At 50.2% G+C, this 25,194-nt stretch overlaps 1 protein-coding gene across 1 annotated transcript in view; it reads left to right on the forward strand.

The window, feature by feature from the left end:
* UBE2QL1 (ubiquitin conjugating enzyme E2 QL1) overlaps positions 1 to 25,194 on the forward strand; it is a 37,126-nt gene that overhangs the window by 1,530 nt on the left and 10,402 nt on the right. The window lies entirely within an intron of this gene.

Consider the following 25,194-nt stretch of genomic DNA (forward strand, 5'->3'; position numbering starts at 1 on the left):
TAGTGTGTCCGCTCTCTCCAGCTCTTCCATTCTCTCCCTATCTCTCTGTAAGTCTCTCTCTCTCTCTCTCTCTCTCTCTCTCTCTCTCTCTCTCTCTCTCTCTCTCGTTCCCCCTCCTCTTCTTCCCTCCTCCCTGCCTCCCTTCCCTCCTCCCCCCCACCGCTTTTCCTTCTTCCTTCCCCAGGGTCCTGTCTTGCAGCTCTTCTCTCCCCCTTGTCAGTTTCTCAGTCTCCTGGCCCCGAGATCTCTATGAACGTGGGAACTTTTGGTGCCCCCCCATGTAAGCGTCCACCCCAGCCTGTCCCCACCCCCCCACGAGGGTGTCCTCCGCAGACAGCTGTGGGATGGTCTGCAGGTGGGCGCCCGGAGGCCGCTGCCTGCCGGTGGACGGCTCCTGGGCTTCCCTCTTCTCAGCAACATCTCCTGGAAAGGTGAAGATTTTGCTCTTGAGAAATCTCTCTAGGGAGTCAGAGGTGTGGTTTGAGTGCTTCCTTAAGTGACAAGACCAGACTCCATCGAGGAAATGCTGTCCTCCCTGGCTGGCACCCCTTCCTGCCTGGCCCCAGCCCCGGCCCAGGACCACCGCCTCTGGGCTAGATGTGCCAGCCTCAGTCTCTCCCAGACCTTGTTTCTTCCTTTTGTTTCCTCACCCCACCCCCAGCGGTTAAATCCTTTATCAGGGCTAAACATTTTAATGACATCCTGCAATAAGGGCGAGCGGGTCGCGTGTCTGCTCACCTATTGCACCAGATGGCAGCTTTAGTGCAAGGAAACCCCAGAGGACTTGGGGGTTGGGGGGAGTCTCCTGAGATGGGGCCACCCGCTGGTGGCGGGGCTTGGTCGTGCCTTCTTCCCCATCACATGCTCTTGACCATGTTCGAGTTCTCTGGGCTTTCCCCGAATCACTATCAAACATTATTTTATAAAATCATATTGTTATATGGATGTCTTAGATTTACAAAAAAAAATCATTGTTTTCTTTAAAAGACCCTGAATGACCTCAGCTTGATCTTTCTCCAGGCAGCCTATCGGAAGCCCCTGTCTCTGTCCCCCTCACCGCAGGATCTTTCGCACTAATCAAATAAGGCTTGTTCTGCCAATTTCGCTAGCGGTGGAACCCCTGGGATTCCAAACAAATAGCATCCTAACTCCAGCAGAGAAGGTCACTTAATTCTTGAGCCTTCCTGCTAGTCTCATCTTTTCTAGAGTTTAAGTCCTGCGTATTTCTTGAGCTGGGAATAGTCCGCATGCAGTGGCTCTAGAAAAAAACATATTAGGCTGGGAAAGGCTCACTGCTTTAACATCAGAGGCTCATCCTTCATGCTACACTTAAATGTTGGCTCTGATGCAAGGTGCATGTGGCTGAATACCAGCCACCCGGTGGGGGAGGGGAGCAATTCCAGTTTGTTTTTCCGAACAGGATTTGTACAAATGGAAGTGGAAGAATATTCCACGGAAATGCCTCTGCTATTTGTTTCTTAAATCATTGCTAATCGGAACTCTTTGGAACAGTCTGTTGCTGTTTTTCATTCTTCACAGGGAAGATGACTTTGGGGATCAGGGAAGAGGAATGCAATGTTGCCTTATAGATTCACAGAATCATGGCATTTTTGACTTGGAAGAGATATTAGAGGTCACCTGGACCACCCTCTTTATTTTAAAAGATGCAAGAAAATAAAGCTTTCATATGAGAAATGAGGAAGGTTTAAAAAAGAGAGAGAGCAGGAAATTAAGTGTTTTCCATTTTTACATTAATGCAGTAATAATAATAGTTCCACTGGTGCCCATATACATCTATTAAAATAGACAGGTCATTGTGTATATATTCCTTTTCTTTGTAATCAAAATTGAGAGCCTTGCATACAGTTTGCAAGTTAGAGACCATTATTGAAAACAATTATACACATTTTTATTTCTTAATTTGATAAAATTGTAATTGAATGCAGTGCCCTCCACCCAGAATATTATCTATATGGTATAGATATGAACAAATGAAGGTAAAAACTCAGCACTTTTTAAAATCCAATTCAGTTTCTTTGCATTTTCTGTGCTGGCTCCAACAAACAGCTCTCCGAGAGAATAATGTGCAGTACACATAAAATATTCAAATGCAATGAAAGAACTGAAGGAATGAATACTCATTAATGTTTTAGGATTCTGTGCATGGAGGATAGTGGATTCTGGTAGTGTTTCAGGTAACCTGAGCATTACTGGGCCTTTGCACACTTTTGTGAATTCACTACTTACAGGTTGTTCGGACCACATACAGTAGTTACCAAATTATTTCCATAGTTAAAGGTAATGTGCTTTGGGAAAGCAATCAAAATACCTGATTATGCATTCAAAGAGAACTGGGACTGCTGCAAAACCAATAATCATTTTAAAGGAAAGAGCCGTTATATTCCAGTTATGCTCCTCTGTTCGGAATTTCTTTTTTAGGACTCGTTTTCTTAAACTACAAAGTCAGAAAAGGCTGGTCTGTGTCTTTCGTAGAGGAAAACACTCACTGCTCAGCCTTACTTTCTGAACTGAGGAAATACTGTTGTTATACCTTTAGAGAAGTCAGGGAGGGGCTTCGTGCATAATATTATAAAAAACACCTGCTTAACAGTTTTGTGTACAAAAGAAAAGGTTTAGCTTTACCACATGATATGATAAATTCATTTATTTCATGAGACTTTTACCTGACTGAATATCTGGCCCATGTTATCAAAATCTCTTTCATCTTGTTGTTTTAAATTAAATTAATATAGAAGTTTCTTATATGATATCATCTATGTAGAAATAGTGACATTTGTCCATTACAAAACCCTATTTTGACTAAATAGAGGCATTTTAGGTAACCCTTTTAGGTCTCTACAAATTGGATCAAAAATGTCTGTAGTTTTAAAATGAACTCATGAAAACGCTAAAAGTATACTTTTAGATAATTATTTGCGTCCTTTATCATTTACTGAACCAAAAGAACACAATCCATCGCTCCCGTGTAGGACTTTTGACATTCCAAAGCTGTAAGATTTTGATCTTGAAACCAAAGTAAACCGTGACGCCAGCACAGTGTTTGCACCTGGTAGATAGCTTGACCTACGAACACTGCAACTTCAGATTCTGTAAACCTAAACAAACCAGCACCGGGGTGGGAGGGTCCTGGCTGTGAAGGGCCTAGGAGTTCCCTGGCTTCTACTCCAGGTTTGCAGCGCGAGACACTGGCATGACTGTGTCCGGGGCCCCTGTTCCTTCAGCTGAGTGAGCAGCAGGGTCCCAGAAAACCAACCGATACGCCCCGACTCAGGTCCTTCTTTCGCGTCGGCTCACCTCCCGAGCGTCCCCTTTTTAATTAATCAGACATCGCCAGGAGCAGGGAAGCAGATGGCAGTTGAATGAGAGTTCCTCACTCCTCACCTGTGCCCTCAGAGCCAACGATAGGGTCCGCCATGAAAGCGATGTTAATAAGAATAACAGCGGCAGCGAACATTCCCCGTTTGCTTGTGCTGAACGCCAGACAGCTAAGAAGGTAGGATTCGGGGACCCGTCTTGGTTCCCCTCTTTTGACGTTCGTTGTACAGGTGAGGAAACCATGGCTCCACAAAATCAGGTGGAGCAAATACAGCTTCGTGCAGCTTCACTCGGCCCTAACAGCTGATGAGCGGCAGGGTAAAAGCTGGGTAAAAGCTGCCAGGCGGGGCAGAGTCAAGCCGGGCGCCATCAACGCCCCTTGCTGTTTCCAGGCGGTCGTTTATAAACGGTGACCTTCGAGATACTCGTTTATGTCCACAGAGAAAAGATACGCAGCCAGCCCTCAGCAGAAGATTCTCAGATCATCAGGACTAAGATATCCTCAAGTCTAAGTATTTGAGTTAAAAATCGGTAAGCAATTAATTCCAGAACACTTTTGTTTGCCTGTTGGCGCTAGTTTCTGGGATTTTTTTAAACAAAGGATTCTGGCAGATGCCACTTGTCTGAGGGTGATGAAACAGTGAAGGCTCTGCAGCCCAGCTTTGTGCAGTGATACCGTGCATCACTAAAGATCCACTTGAGGGCTTGCAGGGGTCTACGCCATGGGGTCACCGAGAAGCGCAAGTGCGTGCGCACGCGCAGACGTGAGTAAAGCCCACGTTCAGAACCTCTTGCAAAGTGCTAGGGCTGGAGACAGCATTTCACTTACGACTGTAAGTGTGCCCGGTCCCATCAGAAAGAGGGACAAAGATAAACAGCCCTTTGGGCTCCTAAAATCTTGTGCTTCCAACCTGCTGGAACTGACAGGATTTCCAAAGCCCTGTGTTTTGTTGCTAGGGCTGCCATCACAGAGAACCTGGAAGTCCAAGATCAGGGTGTCAGCAGGGCTGGTTTCTGTACATGGCTGTCTTCTCCTCCCTGTGTCCTCACATGGTCATCCCTCTGTGTGTGTCTGTGCCCTAATCGCTTCCTATAAGGACACCCGTCCAAGTGGATCAGGACCCACCTCATGTCCTCATGTCAACTGGATTGCCTCTTAGAGACCCATCTCCAGACAAGGCCACATTCTGAGGGGCTGAGGGTTTGGGGTCCTGGGGACCCCATGTAGCCTGGGGGCTGGAGGAGACCCCATGTCAGCCCCTCAGGTGCCCAACAGGAAGATATTATCAGTTTTACATCCCGTGTTCCTGGTTTGAAAAGCAGCATAGATAAAGGAAGGCACAGGATGGCAAATCTTGGGTGGCGCCGTCTGATTCGTCCAGGGAGATGTGGATTTGGGGTAGTGCTCCCAGGAGTCACGGTGGAGGGGACAGAGATAATTGCCACCAATGATCACACACCGTAGCTGGAGGTATCGATAGGTTGGACTGTGCGGAGAAAAAACAGCTGCTTGTTCTTCTATCAAGTAGGGCAGGCAGGAGGACACACACAGGACTGTGCGTCCTAAAAATAGCCCCACTCCAAGTGGAGCTGGCAGCCCTGGAGTGCACCCCGCCCGGGGTTCTTTGGACAGTCCGTGACCAGAGCCACTTACTTATTTACCCCATGGCTTTGAGAAGAGGGTGAGAATGAGTTTTTGTATACTTCTCTGAGTTACCTTAAGTGATGGGGAGATTTATTTTGCCTTGTAAGGACGGCGTAGGTTTGTGGCCGGTTTTCAGTGGAACATGCCTGCATGGACACTCAGGGAGGTTTGGGAGAAGGGCTGACAGCCACAGCCCACGTCTCCTGTCTCTCCCCAGGGACAGACTCACCTGGGCTCAGGCAGCCTCGCTGGTGCCACATGGAGGACAGATAAGGAACCATCTGAAATGGCTTTCACATTAAAAAAAAAAAAAAAAAGCCATTAATCGTGAGTTCTTTGAGCCACATTTCAAATCTCCCGGAATCATAGTTTTGTGTCACGGTGGTTCCCAGTTAGATGGCCTGGGGCGGGGGTAAACCTTCCCAGTGCAGGGCCCTCCCCTCTCGTGCAGACTGGGCTCAGGCCCCGGCTGGTGGGAAAAGCTCCTACCCTGTGATTCCAATGGGCAGCAGGGTTGGAAAAGCCACCCGACACTAATCACAGTCCACGTGCTCCCTCTGGAGCCACCTGCCCACGCACCTCCCCCACCAGCACCAGGGAGCTGCAGGTATGGGGTGAATGAGACCCCCTGACCTCCCCCGACCCCAGTGCCCTAGGTCAACCCTGACTCAGCACCCCCTCAAAGCTCGACTTTTGTACAGAAGGCCATCCTAAAACCAAGTCCTTTCCCTTGCACCACTTGCATAGATCACGTGGGCTTATAAACCCTGAAAAAGGAAGGAAAATACTTAAGGCAATTCAGTCAACCCTCGGTCAGACACAGCCATGGAGGGCTGCGGGGGTGGGCTCTCCAGAACTGTGAGTGATTAATGAACGAATGCTGCACGTGTTCCGGGCACCGACGGTGCTACGGACCAGGAACTTGCTGGGCACCCAGCGGTGGATGAGGTGCGCATAGCGTCTGCCGCAGAGAACGTACCTTCTAGTGCGGATAACGCAAAACCCATCCACATCTGTCTGTGACGTGCTAGGCAGCTTCGCCATTACATTCTGGTTAATATTTGGGAATTATCGATGGACCTGGCAATTGATAGGGGCCTGGGCGTGCCCTGGGGACTGGGGCAAGGCGGGGTCCTAGAATTGACAGGGTCTTTAAAAATTCTGGGTGACATTCTCAGAGGGATCACTCTACTGAAGGGTGGCCAAGGCTGGGCATTGACACTGAGTGTTAACCCCTCAATGTCTTTCTGAATGTCGTTTCTTCGCCAATAAATGGAAAGATCAGGCATTTCCCAGAACCCGCCAAGAAGTTGTTGTATGGCAAAAATATTTCCAGTGATGTCCACGCTTTCCTGCTCAGTAAGTCGGCAAGCTAAGGTGCAATTGTTCAGTTATTTCTTCATTGTTACATACATCATTCATTCATTCATACATTCATTCGGCACCCATTTGCTGAGGGTCTACCATGATTTGGGCAGTGTAGTGGCATCGCTGTTGGCGTTTCCCTGGTGACCCTTCCCCGTTCTGTGTCTCGTTCCTGGCACTCCCCTGGTCTTCTCCCTGGCCCGCTAACCCAATGAGGCCGGGAGGAAACTAGACGAGCGGGAGGACGAAGGTCACCAGACTGAGAAAGTCAGGTGGAAGCAGCTTTGGGACCAGCCAGGTGGCAGAGGGTTGGGAGAGGAGGGCAGGTGTGTCTGCAGAAGCTGGAGAGCTTGCTGGAGCGGGCTCCCGGCCCAGCAGGTCTGGCGCGGTCGGGAGCGTGCACTCCCAGAGGCTCTCCCTTCCTGTTCCCCAGCCCCAGACGCTCCCTCCGGCCCTGCTGCTGCCTGTCGGCATGCCTGTATCCCTCAGTGCCCCACCCCACCTGTCTTCCCCTGTCCTCCTCCCTGCTGCTGCCCCACCATGGGCCCTCTGAAATGCAGACTCAGCTTTCTCACACCTTGCTAGGAGCTTTGCGGAATAGAGCCCCACGTCCAGGCGCTGCCCACCCAGGGTGGCACTCCTCCATCTGCCCCTGTGCTCCAGCTGGGCTCCCGGCCCCCCTTCAAAACCCTGCCCAGACGCCCCAACGCCTGTGCAAGTAGCACCCCAACTGCTCCTCCAACACAGTGATGACCCCCTCCCCTGAGCCACCTCGCATTGTCTGGAAAAGGCTCGTTTCTGTGCACATCCTGCTAGACTGTGTCTACATGTTTACAACTGTGTCGCCCCTTCCCCACCACCTTGTCTGTGCCAGTGTGTTTGTCGCGAGATTGGTTTACCTGAGCAGACACCCGTCCCCTGTGAGTTGCCCCTTTTTGCAGCACAATGTGCAAATTGGAAACGTGTGTCAGATGCTTACCGTGGGCGCGAGGGCGTTATGCGAATCATTGGATTGAATCCTTGCTACAGCCCATGAGGTGGCTGCTGTTGTTATTCCCATTTTACAGAAGTGGAAACTGAGGTTCACTGAGGTTGAATCCACTTGCCAGAGGCACATGGCTGGTTAGGAGCAGAGCTGAGCTGCCACCAGGCAGTCTAGTGCTGGCGTCACCTGGTTCTGACAAGCCGTCAGGGTTGGCAAGTAGAAGCCACTCCAACCAAATACCCCTTGTACGTGGTTGTTCCCACGGGTACGTGAGGGTGTTAGGAGTGCCTTTGCGGTTTTGCTGTCATGGTTTTGCTGCAGTACTCAGAATGCATCCAAAGGGGATGGATGGTACACCAAATTCACCATAAGCTTGTTGTATCAATTGTGCGAAGTGAAAATGTTTTAGTTCTTTCAAACTGTAGGAGAAAGATAATTATTGCTATTTTATTTCCTCTATACACAAAAGGGAAAGGCATTGTAGAGATTCTGAAAATACCTCAAGAAATGCTTTTTGAACATAATTGTTGCATTGATAGAATCACTCATATTAAAGCAATTACTACTTTAAAATAATTTCTCTAAAAAATAAATACTAACTCTCCATCACGATATTTGGCAAGCATTCCCAAGATTTTTTATTGAGCTCTTTGATAAGGGAGATAAGGAAATACTATCTCATAATGGATCAGATTACACTTAAAAGTTGAAGTGTGCTCAGCTCACTTGGGAATTGAAGGGAAAATTTCCAGAATAATATTATAAGAGTACTTTGCATTTTTTTTATCTTAAAGATCAGACATTTCTAAAAATTAGAATGCAAAGTTACAGAATTTGTTATATATGGTGGGTTCTAGTAAAAGGCAGCTATTCATATTTTATGAATTTGGACATTTTGTGCACAAAAGTATTAAAACAATTATTTTTGCCTTACAGAGACATATGTATTAGGGCAAATTTTTTAGTGTCAGTCTGAGAGCCCACGTTATTTCCTGGGAGGTGTCAGTCAGGAATTGGATACAACTGGGCCAAGTAAACATTAATTGCTGCAAGGAATAATTTGTTCTGGTGTCCTTCCCGATTAGTGACATACCCTACTCAGCTCTGCTTCCCAGCTAAAGAAAAGTAAGACTAGGCTGGGTGCGGTAGCTCACGCTTGTAATCCTAGCACTTTGGGAGACTGAAACAGGTGGATCACTCAAGGTCAGGAGTTCGCAACCAGCCTGAGCAAGAGCAAAACCCCTGTCTCTACTAAAAATAGAAAGAAATTAATCTGCCAGCTAAAAATATATAGAAAAATTTAGCCGGGCATGGTGGTGCTTGAGCTCAGGAGTTCAAGACCAGCCTGAGCAAGAGCAAGACCCCACCTCTGCTATAAATAGAAAGAAATTAGCCAAACAACTAAAAATAGAAAAAAATTAACCGGGGCATGGTGGCGCGTGCCTATAGTCCCAGCTACCTGGGAGGCTGAGGCAGGAGGATCACTTGAGCCCAGGAGTTTGAGGTTGCTGTGAGCTAGGCTGATGCCTCGGCACTCTAGCCTGGGCAACAGAGTGAGACTCTGTCTCAAAAAAAAAAAAAAAAAAAAAAAAGTAAGATTATTGGGGAAACTTAACGGTAATTGAATCTGTGGCCAGCTTAAATTAACTGTAACTAGTAGAATATTATAAAAGCTTTTAAAAAGTAACTTTTTCAAAGTCATCAAAATACCAAATGAATCCCAATGTTGTGCAAGGGGCTGTTCTGCGTCAGAGCCTGCCCCCGCAGCTGACCCCTCCCTTCAGAGACCCACCTGCTCCTTGATCTCCTTTATGATGTACGTGATGGCACACCATTATCTTAGAGAACTGGACAGCTCAGCCGGTGAAATGTTCTAAAGCTTAAAGGACATTATTATAATTCATAAATAAGCCGATCTAATAAAAAGTGACTTGAACTCCACTGAATTGAATTAGGGTGATTATTTTGTTAGTAATCTCATTTAAAAGGGGTTCCTGGCATGTGCCTTTTCATAAATGAGAGTGATGGAGGTCTCTTGTTGGTTATTCCTGAAGGCCAGGCCAGGAGAAAGGGGAGACCACGGGAGCCCCACAAGGCCACCAGGAGGACTGCATGGCCCCAAGGCATCTGGGAGCCCTGTGGACCCCTCCCCGGAATAATGTCTTTAATTGCACAGAATAAAATACACAGGACCTCAAAGGAAAACAATTAGACTTAAATACAGTTATCACAACATTTTTTTAAAAATGTGATGAACTAAAATATGAAATAAAACAGCACTTTATTCACATATGAAATAGCAAGATCTGGAGGAAAGTCTAAGAACTCTCCTTGTCTGATAGTAATGAGCATCGGTGACATTTCAGAATAATCTACAACAACCATGATATGATTTTTAAACATCTGGGATTTCTATTGGTGACAAAGCCAAGGCATTGCTAATGCTGCCGGGGTTTGTTAACTTTCCATCATAATGCAAGGAAGTGCTGAATGGCAGTTAGAAGTTAGTGAAAATAAAGACTTTTTTTTCCTTCCAAATTCGTCTGCCCTTGGGGGTACATGGGCACCAGGTAATTGATGAGCTTAAATTGCTCATGGCTCTAGATGGGGATGGTGTCTTGGGAAAGATCCTATACCTTATTCTGCGGTTCACGGGCAGAACCACCGGGAACCAGGCTGAGGAGCCCAACAGGTGCCTCAGTTCTGCCATGTTATCGTTGGGTGGGGTTGAGATGAAGCCATGGACCCAGAGGCTGACGCAGGGCTTCAGTCACGCCCCCCACCCCACCCCCAGCTCCTGGCCCTGTCGTGGCTCACGCCTGGGCAGGTATCCACCTCCCCGAGATCAGAGTCTCACCTGAAGAGGAAGAGCATGAACCTCACTGCACAGGTGAACCGTGATGATCAAAAGAAAGTTTGGACACATGTTCCTTACATAGCTATTCCTTCTTTTAAAGAAGTATGGTATTTATTGAAATAAATACACAAGAAAAGTATGACCAAAGACACAGTAACATCCATTAAACAAAGAGATCTACTTTCATAGCTATTTGTATTTCATGGCAATATTGACATCCAATTGGCTCAAATTTTGTCCGTATGTGACCATAATTTTACGAATATGCACAAGAAACTCAGAACAGCCTCCTTTTTGCCCTCTTAAAACTGCTGCCTCTCATCGCAGACCCTTGTCATGACCTTGGTTGACTTTCCCTCACCAGTCATTTTGCATCAGCAGCAGTTGGTTTCTGATAATGACTGTGATTATGTTATTGTCCCACCACAGACTGAGAGCTGGGGTTTTTTCACCTTTTCAATTTTGGTCTCTTAAGAATCTATTCATAGTATCTTCAAATTAGCTTGATACCCTTCACTGGTGTTAAGTTAGAAACTTACGTAGGAGAATATTTTTATTTAAAACATTTACCTCCATAATCTCTAAATGCACACCAAATGTCCCTGATATCCATTCAGTGTTGTTGAAGTTTTTTCTTTGATACAGAACATAACATCAACTTGAAAACTTTTTGGCTACCATTTTATTTCAAGGTGAAAATTTTGTTCATAAAGCAAATTTCAAAAATTTGTACAAACCGTGGACTCCAGCAATCATCACAGGTCACACAGAATGTATATAAATCGTTTCAGAACAACTGAAAGAGAATTTCGCTGTAGTCGCATATTTTTTTTCTAATACTTTTAGGAAAGGCCCTTTCTTTGGTGGAATGGAAGAGAAACCTAGTTGAAATGTTTGACTTGCAGGAATTGCTGAATTTCCTCAGAAACATCCTACCAGCGCCTGCCTCACATCCTCCTAATAGCGCCGTCAGCTGTGGCTCTGGGCGTTGGCCAGGGGTCTTGGGTGAGGCTTCCTGCATGTACGAGGAGCTCGACTGGCTGTCCTGGGGGCTCTGTCCCACTCGTAAGACCCTGGTGGGTGGAATCAGCATCCTCACAGCAGAGGAAGTGGGGTACAGTTAACCCATCCTCCAGGATTTGTGCGCTGTTTTTACTGTCCTTCCACTGATTTTCCCAAAGTTTAGCGATTTGAAATGTCTACATCTGAGATCATTATAGGCATGAAGCGTCCTCTTGTCCCCCGTCTTTCTCAGCCTCCCTGTGTACCATTCTAAGAAGAGATGTTATCCTTTACATGGAAACGGCGTCCATGGCAGTGTGTGCATCAGTTCACACGCTGGGTGCTGCCGCCATAACCACCGTTGAGGTTTGTAATGTTTTCCAGCATCATGGTTAGCAAATAGAAACACTTCTACCTGGCAGCACTCAGACTGTTTTGTCACATTTATGTCTCTGTTTTGTTCCTGCTAATCACATTATTTGGCTGTCATCTGGAAGAGGTTGTGTCCATCACCCTATCGTAAGGAAAATCTTCAAGGTCCCCCGGCCCCCACGTGGCTCCTGCCACACACCAGTTAGAGGTCTTGGCATCCTGCTGGGTTTTCCCAGCCCCATGAGGTGCCCCTTGGGATAGGCCACAGGCTGTCCCAGCCCCCGGGTCCCCAGCTCTGTTGGAAGGGTGAATGCAGCAGGCTCTGCAGTAGCTGCTGGTGAGCAGCTGACTTTATTGGCCCTGAGAAGGACAGGAGGCTGGACAGGCATGAGCAAGGATGGCCATCGTATGGCCTTTTCAGGCCTGCCCACCTGTCACATGTGGTCTCTGGGCCAGAAAACACTCAAGGACTTCAGAAGCTAACCAGGAAAGACACCTACAACTCAGGACCCAAAGCTAGAATGTGTGAGCAGGTGTGTGAAGGACGCAGCCCGTAGGCTGACCTGCGAGTCATGCGTCTGGCGTCAAGAAAGGAGCAGGGACGTCCCCCAGGTGCTGGGGCCCATGTCAAGGGGGTGGGAGAGAGCAACACAGGGTCCCACCCCTGCCATCCATTGCAGCTTCCAAAGCATCATGTTGTTCTAGAAAGAAGTCTGACACTGGGAGATTCTGGCTTGAGGAGCAAGACGGGCTGGTGGTCAGGACAGGTGAGGCAAGTGTTCTGTTTTCTCACGCTCCAGAGGGGACATGACTGAGGCAGTCCACCACTTCCCAAGTAGCAGCTGAGGGCCTCGCGTACTGTCCTTTCTGCTTAGCGAGAGTTTCCCAGGGGTGTCTTCTTCCCTCTGTGTTGTCTCAAGTTGAAGCATCATCCAGTGGGAGTTGCTAAGTATCCAAGTTTGAAAGCCTGCTAATTAGAGAGAAGACAGTCCACCCTGCTGGGATGGACAGAAAGAGCTTACTGAGGACTTAAGGAAGGAAAGGCCACCCCGCACCCACCATGCATTCAGGGCAGAGCGAGCCTCATCGAAAACTCCTGTGGACTTTCCCCATAGAATTCAGTGGAAACTTCTATATGTTACCATTAAATTAAATGTAAGGATGAGGGAAAGGATCTCTTCTGCAGGGAAACGATTCTGATACCTCCAGCTTCTGAACCTACCCCCACCATGAAAGGCTGTTTGGCAATGCATTTGGTCTTAAAAATAAGGCAGGGATATTTAGTCTCACAAGTCAAGCACGGTTTGAGAGAATGATGAAAAGAAGGGAGCATTTGTCATCAGTAATCTTACCTTTCAGAAGGCAAATCAGCCGTTTCTGTGCTGCTTAATAGTTTCCTTTTCTTTTCCTGTTGTTTCCTCTACGTAATTACAGTGAAGTCTGATCCATTGTACCCGATCTTCATCTCCTTCAGTCTCGTTTATTTCACTGTTTCCTGCAGCTCTTTTAAGTCAGTTCGGTCACCATGTGTACAGGTCAATAGAGTTTTAGAAAATGTTTCAGAATATTCTAGAGGGTTTTCCTCTGAGATTGGCTGAGTAAATTTGTTTAAAGTTATTTCTTTCAAATAATGAAAATGTACCATGTTTTAAGTGTGCACCACAGTGATTCAAAGGAAAGTCTGGGGAAAGAATGAGTTTGGGAAATAGCGGTGAAAAGAGAGCCACTTGGATAGATGCAGAGGGGACAGCGTGCCCCCCATGCAGGGCCTTGGAAGGGGACACTCCGAGGAAGAGGCTGGCCCCCTCATTTTCCTGCAGTGGTGCAGACTGCAGCAGTCACCGACCCGTGGTGCCCCTGCTACCCCTCCCCCACTCTGGGCGCCCCCGGGACCTGGAGCCAGGCCTTGGCCCAAAAGTCTCCCGAAGCCCAGCTGGGCTAGGTACTTGCACTGTGACCTTCTACTGGATTTTTTGCTCCAGAATATCCTAAGGGCTTTTCTAAAAAGCAAGTGTTTGGAATCACATAATTCAGCAGAGTCGGGAAAAGCAGGTGCAGCGAACAGATCGCTCGTAACCCAAGGTCTCGGTGACATTTACTGAGCTGCGATAGCACTGGGCACTTTCCTGCCACGCAAAGTAAGTTCTCCTTCCTGATACGCCATGAAGTTCTGCAGCAGGAGCAAAGAAGCTCCGAGAGATTTGAAATCCCACATTAGACAAACTCCAAACTCAAGATGATGAGACGTTGCCTTTACAAATAGAAACGGGAGCTGGCTCCCCGTCAGTTCAATGGAACCTTCTGGCCACACGTTCTCACTTTGCTCATTGGTCTGGTAGGTTCTGAAGGCCTTTGCCGGAAGCAGCTGGTTTCGCTGTTGCGCGTTGAGCGGTTTCGGCCGCCTCTGGCTGCCCCCATCAGTTAGGCGAGGACTGGAGCAGCGTGTGGGTCGGGGAGAAAGGAGGTGACTCTCGGCGCTAAGAGCTGGCAGTGTCCTGGCAGCCGGCGGGTCTGGAGGGGACAGCAGGAAGGTGGCCTTTCAGTGCCCTTCACGGTGGTTGCACAGCGCGCCTCAGGCCACCCTCGGTGAATTTTAACGGCCTTAATGACGTTTCAGAAACAGAGGCTCATTTGGACTTGGGTTGCAGCTATTTTTTGCTCTTGCAGTTAACGGCATTCCTCGCTCTGTGTGGCCGTCTGTCCTGGCGCCCCTATGGGCAGCTCCGTCTCGGAGGGATTGGGCACTGCGTCCTCCGTGCGGCCGCCCGGGCGCCGGCGCCATTCTGGGGCACCTTTTAAATGGAACTGCCCTTGCGCTTTTCTTAGACTCTTTCTTAGCAGAGTCATATTGAAATTTCAGAGCCAAGTGAAGTAAGTGACAGGCAATAATGAGATTGAGTCTAAATAAGAGTGAATATTGTAATTTCATAGCAGAAAACGAGAAGATGAGCAAAAAATAACTTTCACCAAGTCTGCAGCTCAGGGTCCAGTGGCTTTCAGCCTTGGTTTCCACTCCTGGGAGTGTGCTGCACCCCTACTCCTGCCCCCTCCAGCCCCGCCCCGGCCCCTCCTGCCCCTGCACCCTCTCAGGCCAGAGCAGGCAGAAGGCAGGAGGTGGGAACCCCACACCTGACTTGGCGCCCATGGTGGTGCGTCAACAGCAGGGCTGGCTGCCTCTTCCCTCCCTGCTTCCCCTCCCACGAACCGGAGCAGGAGTCACCTCCAGCCCTTGGCAGCTCGCAGCGAGCTATGCTAGCAAGTGTCCCTCCCAGTGCGCAGAAAATGTGAGCTGGTCTCCAGTGCCCCCGGCAGCCCGAGGCCAGCTGTCCTGTGGAATCCCACCTGCCCAGCCATGTCCTCGGGCAGCCTCTGCTCCTCCCGCTGCTCGGCGCTGGCCAGGCCAGCCCTCTCCGTCCCAAGCCCAGAGCGCAGCCTCCAGCTGGCTGCAGCACATGGGCCTCCTGGGGAGATGTCCCCGATTCCCTATGGGAGGGGCGCCTGGCATGTGGGCGTGTGGGTGTGAGTGGCTGTGGGACCCACCCAGACCTTGTCCCCAGCAGGCACTCAGCACAGCATGGTAGAAGGAAGAATGAAGTTCAGTCGGCGACCTTTAAGGCACCACAAGGTCATGAGTCATCCAAGAAAGGTGCAGGGCGCTGAGCGCACAGCAACTGCGGTGTCGGGAGAGCGGACGTTTTTAGTAACAAAGAAAGGGACACTCCATCAAAAGGCGTGCTCTGGCTGGGGCTGAGTGCCAAAATGATTTCACTCTGGCACCGTGAGCGTACTACATCATTTGAACTCTCCGCCTTCCTCCGAACACAGAATTCACTGGTCAGGGTGTTTTAGTAAACGAGAGTTGGTTTTACGGGGTTTTGTTTTACTAATCATGTGCCCTTGAAATGTCATCGTACTATTTGCCAGAAAGCACACCAGGCGGGACATCAGAGACAGGTTTGCATCTGGAGTCGAGAGATGCATGGAGAGGTTTGCATCTAGAAGTCGAGCAAGGGAAGGAGCCAGCCCACTGTCCCCAGACTGTCACCCGGCGTTCCAGCCCCGGGCATTCATTTTGCTGAGTAATTTACTGCGGACGGTGTTGTGTAAAGGCTGTCTTTGTAAACATCTTTCACTTTGCTTCACTGAAGTCTTTTCTGATTGGAGCTACCACCATGTGAATCCAGTCTCTCTCTCTCTCTCTCCCCCTTCCCTCCTTCCCTGTAGTTGTGACTTTTATTCCTGGACCCTATCCTATTGGCGTTCCTATTATTGGAGGGCTGCTAAAACAAGGTACCACAAATGGCGGGGGGGGGGGGGGAGCTCAAACAACAGAAATGTGTTTCTGGAGGCGGAGTCCCAGGTCAAGGTCGGGCAGGGTCCCCTCCCCGTGGGGCCTTTCGTAGATGGTGTCTCCCCCGGTCTTCACACCACCTTCCCCCGTGCCTGTGTCTCCGTGTCTTAGAGGGACACCAGCCATATTGGATGAGGTCGCACCCCAGTGCCCTCACTTTAACTCAGTCACCTCTGTGAACACTCAGTTCCCACGTGCAGCAGGTGCTCAGGTGCTGAGGGTCAGGGCTCCAACATAGCAACAGGAGGGACGCAGTTCGGCCCCCGAGAGAGCCTTTCTTCCAAAGCACGCAGTCAGTGCGGGTCACTTATTCTCCGTCTCGGGACCTTTGCGTCCCAGATGTCCCTTCCCTGTCTTGGCCCCGGGTCTCTGCCCCGCTGCAGGCAGGCCCTTGCGTCAGCTGCGGGCTCCTTTGTCCCCAGCCGCCTGTGCTCCTGCGCTATGGACACAGCCACGTCACCAGCTTTAGGGTTCCCAGGTTCCTCTGGTTTGCTCAGCTGTCCCAGAACCTTTTTTTTTTTTCACCTTTTCCAGCTCTTCATAATCGCCTCTATTTATTCCCGCCTTGCTTTTCCTCTCCACCCTAAGGATTGTTCTTGCTTAGTCTGCCGCGGCTTCTCTCCTTGCTCTTGTCAACATCAGTGAACACTCTGTCCATCTTCTTCAGCACTTTCCCCATTTCCCTCTTCATTCCAGAGTGACGTTATTTTTTTTGTCTCACTTCACCTTGTGACGACAGTCTCTGCAAATCTCCTCCCCCACCCCCATTCTCGTGCCGCACTTCTGAATTTGTCCACAGCTAACAGGGACGTTCTCTTTCCCTCCTCTCCTTCCAGCCATGACTGTCATAAAAATGCCCTTTCCCCGAGGAGCGGGTCCTCTGCCCGGTTTTCTCTCCCTGGCCGTCCTGCCAGGGAGCACGGGGGGTGGGTTAAGGGACACCCCTGCCCTGTGTGCTGGCCTGAGGATCTCCAGACAAAGAGGACAAGGGGCAAAAAGGGGTCGCAGAGGGATGGAGTGGGCAGGCAGTGTAGACATTCATGGGGACTGAGAGAAAGAGGGGCTGGTGGGTGGATCATTATTTCACCTGAAGTGTCATGATCCTTGAAGGCCACCCTGGTGCACCAGCTGCGGTTGAAACTGTCGTGGTGAATGTGATTTTCGTCGAGTTGGTGTTCATGCTGATACGCCCAGGGGGTGCTTTGTTTAGTCATTGTTTTCATCGTTTTAACCGTTTCACCCAAGTTACATGTAAGATGCCTACTGAAAGTCCTTAATTCCACTTTTTATGGTAATTTTACGCATTCAATTTGTAGTCGCGTCAGATAACAGTTACTAATTGTTGATTGTATTAACTCCTTTGAGGCTAGCACGAGAGACTTTGGGTGATGCACCAGCCCAGTCACTAGGCCTGTCAGGGAGGACAATCTTGGTCAACCGTTTGCACTTTGCGTGCATTCTTAGTGCATTTGAAAGAAAGTGGGAAAGTTCATCAAAACATCCCCAGATACGCCGCCGGCACCACCCGGCAGCGCCACGGCTCAGACCGGAGAGGACAGCCGTGCTGCGGCTCACGGAGGCTCACGATCCACACGGGCGGCCACCCCCACTTGGGTGCCTTCTCTCGGCTCTTCTCCTGTGACGACACTCCTGTCTCTTGCCCTTTGGGGACTTTGAGCCCTGCAAGAGCCGGGCACACTCGGTTTCCTCCACCGGCACCGACAGAGGGTAGCACGGCTGCCTGAGGCCTCGCCGTGTCTCCGTGACGATTGTCGCTGCCGTGTGCCCAGAGGCCCAGCTGGGCAGGTGACACTCGGCATCCTCCCACGCTCGGTCGCGGAGGCTGACCAGCCCCAGGCGGCTCTCGGGTTGGGGGATTTTCCGTGAACTTCACAAATGCTGGAGTCCGGCAGAATATCTTAGGGCCGGGTCCTTAACGTACGTCTAATCTAAGGCTTTCCGTAAAATGAAAACGCACGCTGGAAGCACGTCTATGAATTCTTTTATCCGAGCAGTGCGCGCTTAAATGCTTGCATTTTAATTTCGAGATGGCATCCGTGACTTTCGCCACGTCATGATTAAAATGATCTGTAGGGTTTTTCTCTTCCCTGAAGTGCACTTAACCCAAAAAAAGCCAATTAAATGAAAGATAATGTAAATAGATTTTTCTCTGTTGCTGCCGACTTTGATCTGCCCTCACGACAATGACGACTCATCAGAGAGGTAGACTGCTCCGGTTTGGTTCAATTTAACAAGCACCATGCAGGCGGAATCGGATGCCCCTTCTGCAGCGAGAGTGAACGCAGGGGACATCCGACAGCAGTTCCGGGCAGGACCCCACGTCGGTCTGTGGCAGCTGCGGACCAAGAGCACAAGCGACCAGCGAGCCTCGGCGTCCAGGGCTGGGCGCAGCTCTGGCGTGCGGGCGGGCACGGAGGGCAGGGCTCCCCCAACGGCCCCAGGTTACTTAGCAGACAGGACCTGGCGCTGCGACTGTGACCCTAGCGTGCAAGACGGCCCCTCGCAAGACCCGAGCTTCCCAGAGGGAGCTCCAGGAGCGAGCCTTTGTCCCCTGGCGGTGGGTCCACTTGTGTCGGGGCCTGCAAAGGACCGGCTGTATCCGCACATTGCAGCCCTCGCCGTTGTCATCACTGTGATCTTACCATTCTTGCCCTGAATATCATTCAGTGCTCTGGCGTTTCACGAAGGAGCCAGGAAAAGCACAGGTTTGAGATACCATGCAAAATTATATGTGCTGCATGTTATATTGTCTGACTTCTAAAACTTATAAGAATTTGGTTTCCTGAATATGAAAGAGTTCCACGATCCCACGTGTCGGAGTGCCTGCTCTTCTGCACCCATGGGCACCACAGTTACACAGGTGTGAGCGACGCCTTCAGCCGTGGGACCATGCTCTTCCTGGTGGGGCGTGCACGACTTTCTCATGAGCGCACCCGACATCCTTCTGCTCAGCTAGCTCCTGAGGAGGCTGCCGCTAGGGCGTGGGTGGCGTGGATGGCGGAGCCGGGCCATTGGGAGGGGGCAGTTAGGAAGCCTCCGGCCGTCCCCTCCCGAGACAACCTGCACTCCGGGTCTGCTCCTGTGCCCTCCTGCCACAGGAAAGCACCCAGAAGTGGGGTGCTGGATCAAAGGGCAGAGACACACCCCATATCGATCAGACAACACTGCTAAACTGCCCTTTGGAAAGGTTGCCCCGGTAACCGGCTCACACCCCCATCAACAGCATGATACTCAAACCCTCCCCAGCCCTCCAGCCCCGAAGATTGTGGCACTTCCTAATCTCACTGGCAAACCGAGTTTTATTTTTTTAGCTTACGTATTTTTTATGAGGTTTAGCATTTTTCATGCAATTGTATTTTTTATGTCTGTCTTTAAGTTTAGGGGTATTTTTGGCCACTTGAATCTCTTATTCACCCTTTTGCCCTTTTTATTTGATTGGCATTTGTCTTATTGTATTTAGGAACTTTTTTGTCAAGTTGATTCCTAGGCCTCTGTTTTGTTTTGTTTTTGTATTTTTTTATTGATTGCAGCAGAACAAATTACCCCCAAACTCAGTGGTGCAAAACAACCAGCGTCTCTGCTCTCAGTTTCTGTAGTTCAGGAATCCTATTGCCGTGTGGCCAGGTGCCTCTGGCCCTGGGTCTTCCCTGGGCATGTGGTGGAGCCGGGCCCGGCTCCATCCAGAGGCTTGGGTGGGGAGGGTCCAGGATCACACCAGGGATCCGGTTTCTGTCTGTCTGGAGGCTTCCTGGGTCCCTTGCACGTTACATTTCCTAGTTATCTGGCTGCTGCTTATCCATGTTCAGGAATTGTTTCCTGTTTTCCAGATATTAATTCCTCGCGTGGGTTTAGGACATTGCAAATATCTTCTCCCAGTATTTTCTCTCGCTCTCTTCTCCTCTCACTTTTTATTGGGGGAAAAAAAAACCTTCGTATTTTGAAGTGGGCACCTTGGTGCATTCTCCCCCGGCCAAGGCTGCTGTGAAGATCCACGTCCTCACACCACACGTCCCAGCACGTCCTGCCTTCGCCTCCCTCCGGCTTCAGAGCGCTCCTCTTGCGTCGTAGGTTTCCCCCACCGGGAGTCCTGCCGTGTGCGCCGTGGGGTGGAGGCCGAGGCCCCCTGGACCGAGTCACCTCATCTCTTTCATCCCGTGACGGTCCCGTGGAAAGACTATTCCCTCGTCTGTCCCACTCCCGAGTTTCCCGCTGCTGCGTGGACACTGCGCCATCTTTAGGAACACGTCGTCCTGTTTTAACATCTCATAGGCCAAGACCCCCCTATTCGCTTTTCATGTTCGAAATTGTCTTAGCTTTTTGTGGATCGTGCACATTTCCCAATGGCGTGTCAGCAATTTTACTCAGAGCCGTGAACTCTGGTTTCCAGCAGGAGAGCCGACCCCGACCCTCAGTGGCTCAGCACAAGAAAGGCACGTTTCAGGGCAGAGTTTGATCCAGGCCAGTGTCCCTCCCCCATCTGGAGCACGTGGCCTCCGAGTTCACAGCAGCAGGAACGAGAACGACACACACACACACACACACACACACACACACACACTGCCCACCTGCCACTCGGCCCCACTCTGGTTGCAAGGGAGGCAGAAACACACGGACACGTGTCTGTGTGTGGAGCACTGATGAGTAGTGCTGTCTGCCACACCCAGCGCCTCGGGAAGAGCTGGGCTTTAGCACTCTCTGTGCATGGCCAATTCTGTCACCTGCAAATAGCAAGGTCCGCAGAAGGCCGCCTCTCTGTGACGCAGAAACTCCCGGCACTCGAGAGGCAAGCCAGCAAAGCCAGCACCGAGCTTACTGTTGCCACTTCAAATCTGCAGCTTGAACAAGCCTGGTTTTGATTATCTTTGAATCTTAACAAAAGCCATCGTAAATATCGCAATGACAAAGCCAGGAAAATTAATTTGTAAAACTGTTCTCATGCCATTTAAAATATCACTGCAAAATACAGCTGGGATCAACTTTTCCATTACGAGGAAAAGGGCAGCTTCGATGGCATACTCTTTAACTCCCTTTGACATCTAATTTAGGGCCCTCCAGGATGGGTCCTCCACATAGCACTGACTGCAGATGGAACGTATCGCACAAGGTACTCTCGGTAAGATTGAAAGACTTTGAAACTCCAGTTTCCCGAAAATGTTTACCTTCTAAAAGATGCTCATTGGAAAGCTGTGATCAGAACTTGGGAGTTGGCCGAAGTTTTAAGCCTGTAGGGCTAAGATGACATTGGCTTGTGCACGTGGGAGTGCAGAGGGCACAGTCGTGCCCTGTGACTTCACACAGATGCCCTGTGCAGGATGGGGCACCCCATTGTAGGAGGCGGATAGTCACGAGGACATGCTGGCACAGCCTGGGAGGAGCTGGGTATTCTATGACCAGGTGAGGCTGGGAAGCCATGGCTCCAGAGGAGTTACTGTGACAGATTCTGAGCGCCAACAACATGCTGACATCCTCTGTGAATGTTCAAGTGTCACAGGCTTCCAGCTCCGTGTCCTGGAATGGGCTTGACCCTGGGATGACGCACCAAGGTGCCTACTTCAAAGTAGGGACGGGTTTTTCTTTCCCAATAAAAAGTGAGACAGGACGAGAGCGAGAGAAAAATATTGGGAGAAGATATTTGCTATGTCTAAAACCCACACAAGCAATGCATATCTGGAAAACAGGAAAAAAACTCCTGAAAATTGACAAGAAAAAGCCACATAACTAGGAAACTTCATAGGCAAGTGACTGAGGGAACTGCCTTTTCCTTGGAAACCAGTGTGTCCTTTCTTTGGAATTCTACCTTTCTTTGCAGTTCTACCTGTGCCATAAGGGGACTTCAGGTCCACGGTGACAATCCTACAAGATTCGTCATTCATCCTCAGCAAAGATGCTCGAGCACCCACAGGGTGCTGCGTGTGCAGTCGTGCGAGGCTTGCAACAAGAACTCCAGTACTCAGGGTGTCGCGTGAGGATTCGTGTCCCAGGGTCCCACTGTGACGCGTGGGGAGGAGTGGCTGCGAGCCTGGGCTCTGGAACCCAACTTCGCCCGTTCAGGTCCCACCTCCAACACTCACCAGCTGCACAACTGGGCAGTTTAAATCTGTGCCTCAGTTTCCCTGCCTTTCCCTGGTGAGGACTGAGCAAGTTTATACACAGAGCAGTGATGGGCATAAGCTTTGAATACACTGTATTCTAAAGCAGGTATTATCTGGAGATTTCCAGTGATGTGTATAAAAATCACTGATTAAATTATTTTTATAGGCTCCGTATTGCTTAAGGAAGTCTTACTTAACCAATGAGCAAAGAGTGTGTCGCAACACCCTTATACAAATACAAAAATTAAAATGAGAGCATCTCCCAAAGTAATGACCTAAAAGTAATAATAGCCATCCCAGTTGCTTATAGAAAATCTCTCGTTAATTTTATTAGGTCAATCAGAATCAGTCCAGCCATTTCCTGAGCTTTTCAACCAGAGGCTAGAAATGTGAATTCAGAATCAACTTCCTTTCTTGATTACAATCTTAAGAGTCTTCTATGTTCATGGAACACCACATTTTCCACAAAGGCCCCCAGTGTGTTGTGTCAACACTGAGTAAGCTGTTTTATCTTGCCCTGTGCTTTGTCCTGCGTCTCCTTGCTAACACGGGGAAGGTGTGCGCTGGGTTTCGTTTGTCCTGGAACCACCACCTGCGTCACACCAGCCAATGCGGGAAGGTGGAATGACACTGTGCAGCCCTGAATGGTTTCAGTCCTTTCCTGTTCTCCGGTTGCTCACAGCGCACTGCGGGTTCTCCTGCCCCGGGAGCCCTCAGTCTAACAGGAAACCGTGCGAGTGCCCGCAGGGGCTGATGGCGGGGTAAGCGCCAGCACTAGACTCCGTCCAGGAAGCCAAAGCCGGGCCTGGTGCTGGGCGAGACCATGGCCGGAGAGGACAAGTCCTGCCAGTGTGGAGGGAGCTGGTAAAACCACGAGGGCAGTAGGTGGTCCCAGCGCAGAAGCGCACGGGCTGTCCAGAGCTGGCCTCTGCTGGCGGGTGTTTGATTTCACAAGACCTGCCAGAAGGCGTGCTTTATGAAATGCACTTGTTTTTTTAAAGGAAAGTGCTTTAGGATTACCTGTAAGTTCATCACACTTTGAGGTCCTTGGATTCAGGGGGGACTGTTTACTTAGCCATTGGATGAGTATCTGGAAGTCTGGGGGAGTTGGTGGCTCTTGGGCTGCTCTTCCCGGTGGGGGATGGGGTGGGAGGCGGTGGGGGATGGGGTGGGAGGCGTCAGCCCTGCACCTCATTAGCACCTCATTTGCAGGCAGCCCTGCACAAGCCATCAAAATGGTCTTCTCAGGGCAAATGTGCAAGCAGTGGTTCAAGTTTATTGTAAGATGCTTGGCTGCTAAAAGTTCTCCAGCACATAAAAAACTAATTTCCCCACAGGGGGAAAACATCCTAATTTAAGAGTGTGTTTGCCAGCTGGGCACAGTGGCTCACACCTGTAATCCTAGCACTCATAGGAGGATGGCTTGAGGCCAGGAGTTGAGACCAGCCTGAGCAAGGGACCCTGTCTCTATTAAAAATAGAAACAATTAGCTGGGGGTAGTCCCAGCTACTCAGGAGGCTGAGGCAGGAGGATCTCTTGAGCCCAGGAGTTTGAGGTTGCTGTGAGCTGGGCTAATGCCACAGCACTGTAGCCTGGGGAACAGAGCAAGACCCTATCTCAAAAAAAACAAAAAACGAAAAAAAAACAAGAGTATGCTTAGGGTTTGCCTTCCGGGTCACAGGACTGCCGAGTTCATGTTGCCTCAGTGAGAAGAAACTAGATGGCCAGGCTCGGAAGCCACATGAGCACCCTCAGGGGTGCAAATCCTGCTCCTAAATTGCCAGTACATTTGTGAGTGTGCTGCTGAAATCAGAACTGCTCCCGGACTGCACGACACGCCTGTGCAATGCCCTTTGGTTCCTTTCACTGTATGGGGTGACCCTCAGTCCGTCGTGTCAGCAATGCCCACTGCTAATCAGCTGGTCTCCTTAGCAGGAAAACACGGTTGAAATTTACAAAAGCAAACTGCTGCTGTCTTCACTGGACACTCGTTGCCACCAATAATGATTTGCCCTTCACAAGGGCAGGCATGGCCCCCTCTTGGCGTAGAGAGAGGTGGAAACATCCCTTGCCTTTGGAAACCAGCCACGCCAACTCCAGGGACTCAGAAATTCCCGCCCGCACCCCATCCTCACCAGGGTGGCTTGCACGCGCCCAGACCACCGGCTCACTTCGGTGCTGAAGGCCCATGGTCACTCAAGGGCACCTGCACCCTAGGGTGCTAGGCAGCCTTGGAGGTGCGGGGAGCAGCCATGGACCCTCCTCATATCCCCATGCCTGTGCCAGGCCCCCAAGCCCTCTGAGGCAGTGGTCACCGCCCTGTCCCAGACTGAGTCAGCATCACCCCTTCGTGGGCTATGCACCCCCACCTCTGCGTGCACCCTGGGCCCCACCGGGCTTCACAGTCATCATAGAGCAGCTCAGGTTTCAGTTGAGCCCCTCTCGCCAGAGGCCAGCCTAGGGCGGTGGACGCAGGTGTGCACAGGTGTGCTCAGATGTGCACAGGTGTGCACAGGTGCAATGGGCCTGGTGAAGACCATCCCATCCCCCGACCCAGGACAGCATGACAGGGTCTCTGCCACCACCACCCCCCTCTAAACCCAGGTGGCTTGGTGACATTCCAGACTCAAAAGAAACGGTTGACTAGAAGTTGGGCTTTGTTCAAAATAGGGAGGTCAAGAGAGAAACTGTTTGGGCAGGAAGTTGACGGGCTGGATCCCAGCAATGTCCACGTGGTGGAGGCAGCAGCTGCTGGCCTGGGCGGTGGCCAGCAGGAAGTGGGTGTATGGATCGGCTTTGAGGTGGGAGGTGGAGGCTGACAGTCTGAATTCCAAGAGTACCCCCAAGTGGCACAATTCCAAGAGTACACCCAAGACCAAGTGGGCCGCTGACCAAATCCCCGTGTTTCTTTGGATACCAGTTGCGTATTCACGGCTATTCTAGGAGGCTTCACGTGGATCCCCAGTGACGTCTGAGTTCCGTCTTTACTCAGCGTTTGGTTTCTTCAGGAAATAAATCAAACTAAAGACAGACCTTGATCTGTCCCCAGAAACCATCCTGCCAGGGCAAGGTCTAAGGCTGATTGGCAACTATGTGGGAATCTCAAGTGGGCAGAAATCAACTCTCATATCTTTATGAGCACTGTTCTTTTCTTAAAAAGTCAGTAAA

Source organism: Microcebus murinus, chromosome 11, assembly GCF_040939455.1.
Source record: "Microcebus murinus isolate Inina chromosome 11, M.murinus_Inina_mat1.0, whole genome shotgun sequence".
Taxonomy (NCBI): Eukaryota; Metazoa; Chordata; class Mammalia; order Primates; family Cheirogaleidae; genus Microcebus; species Microcebus murinus.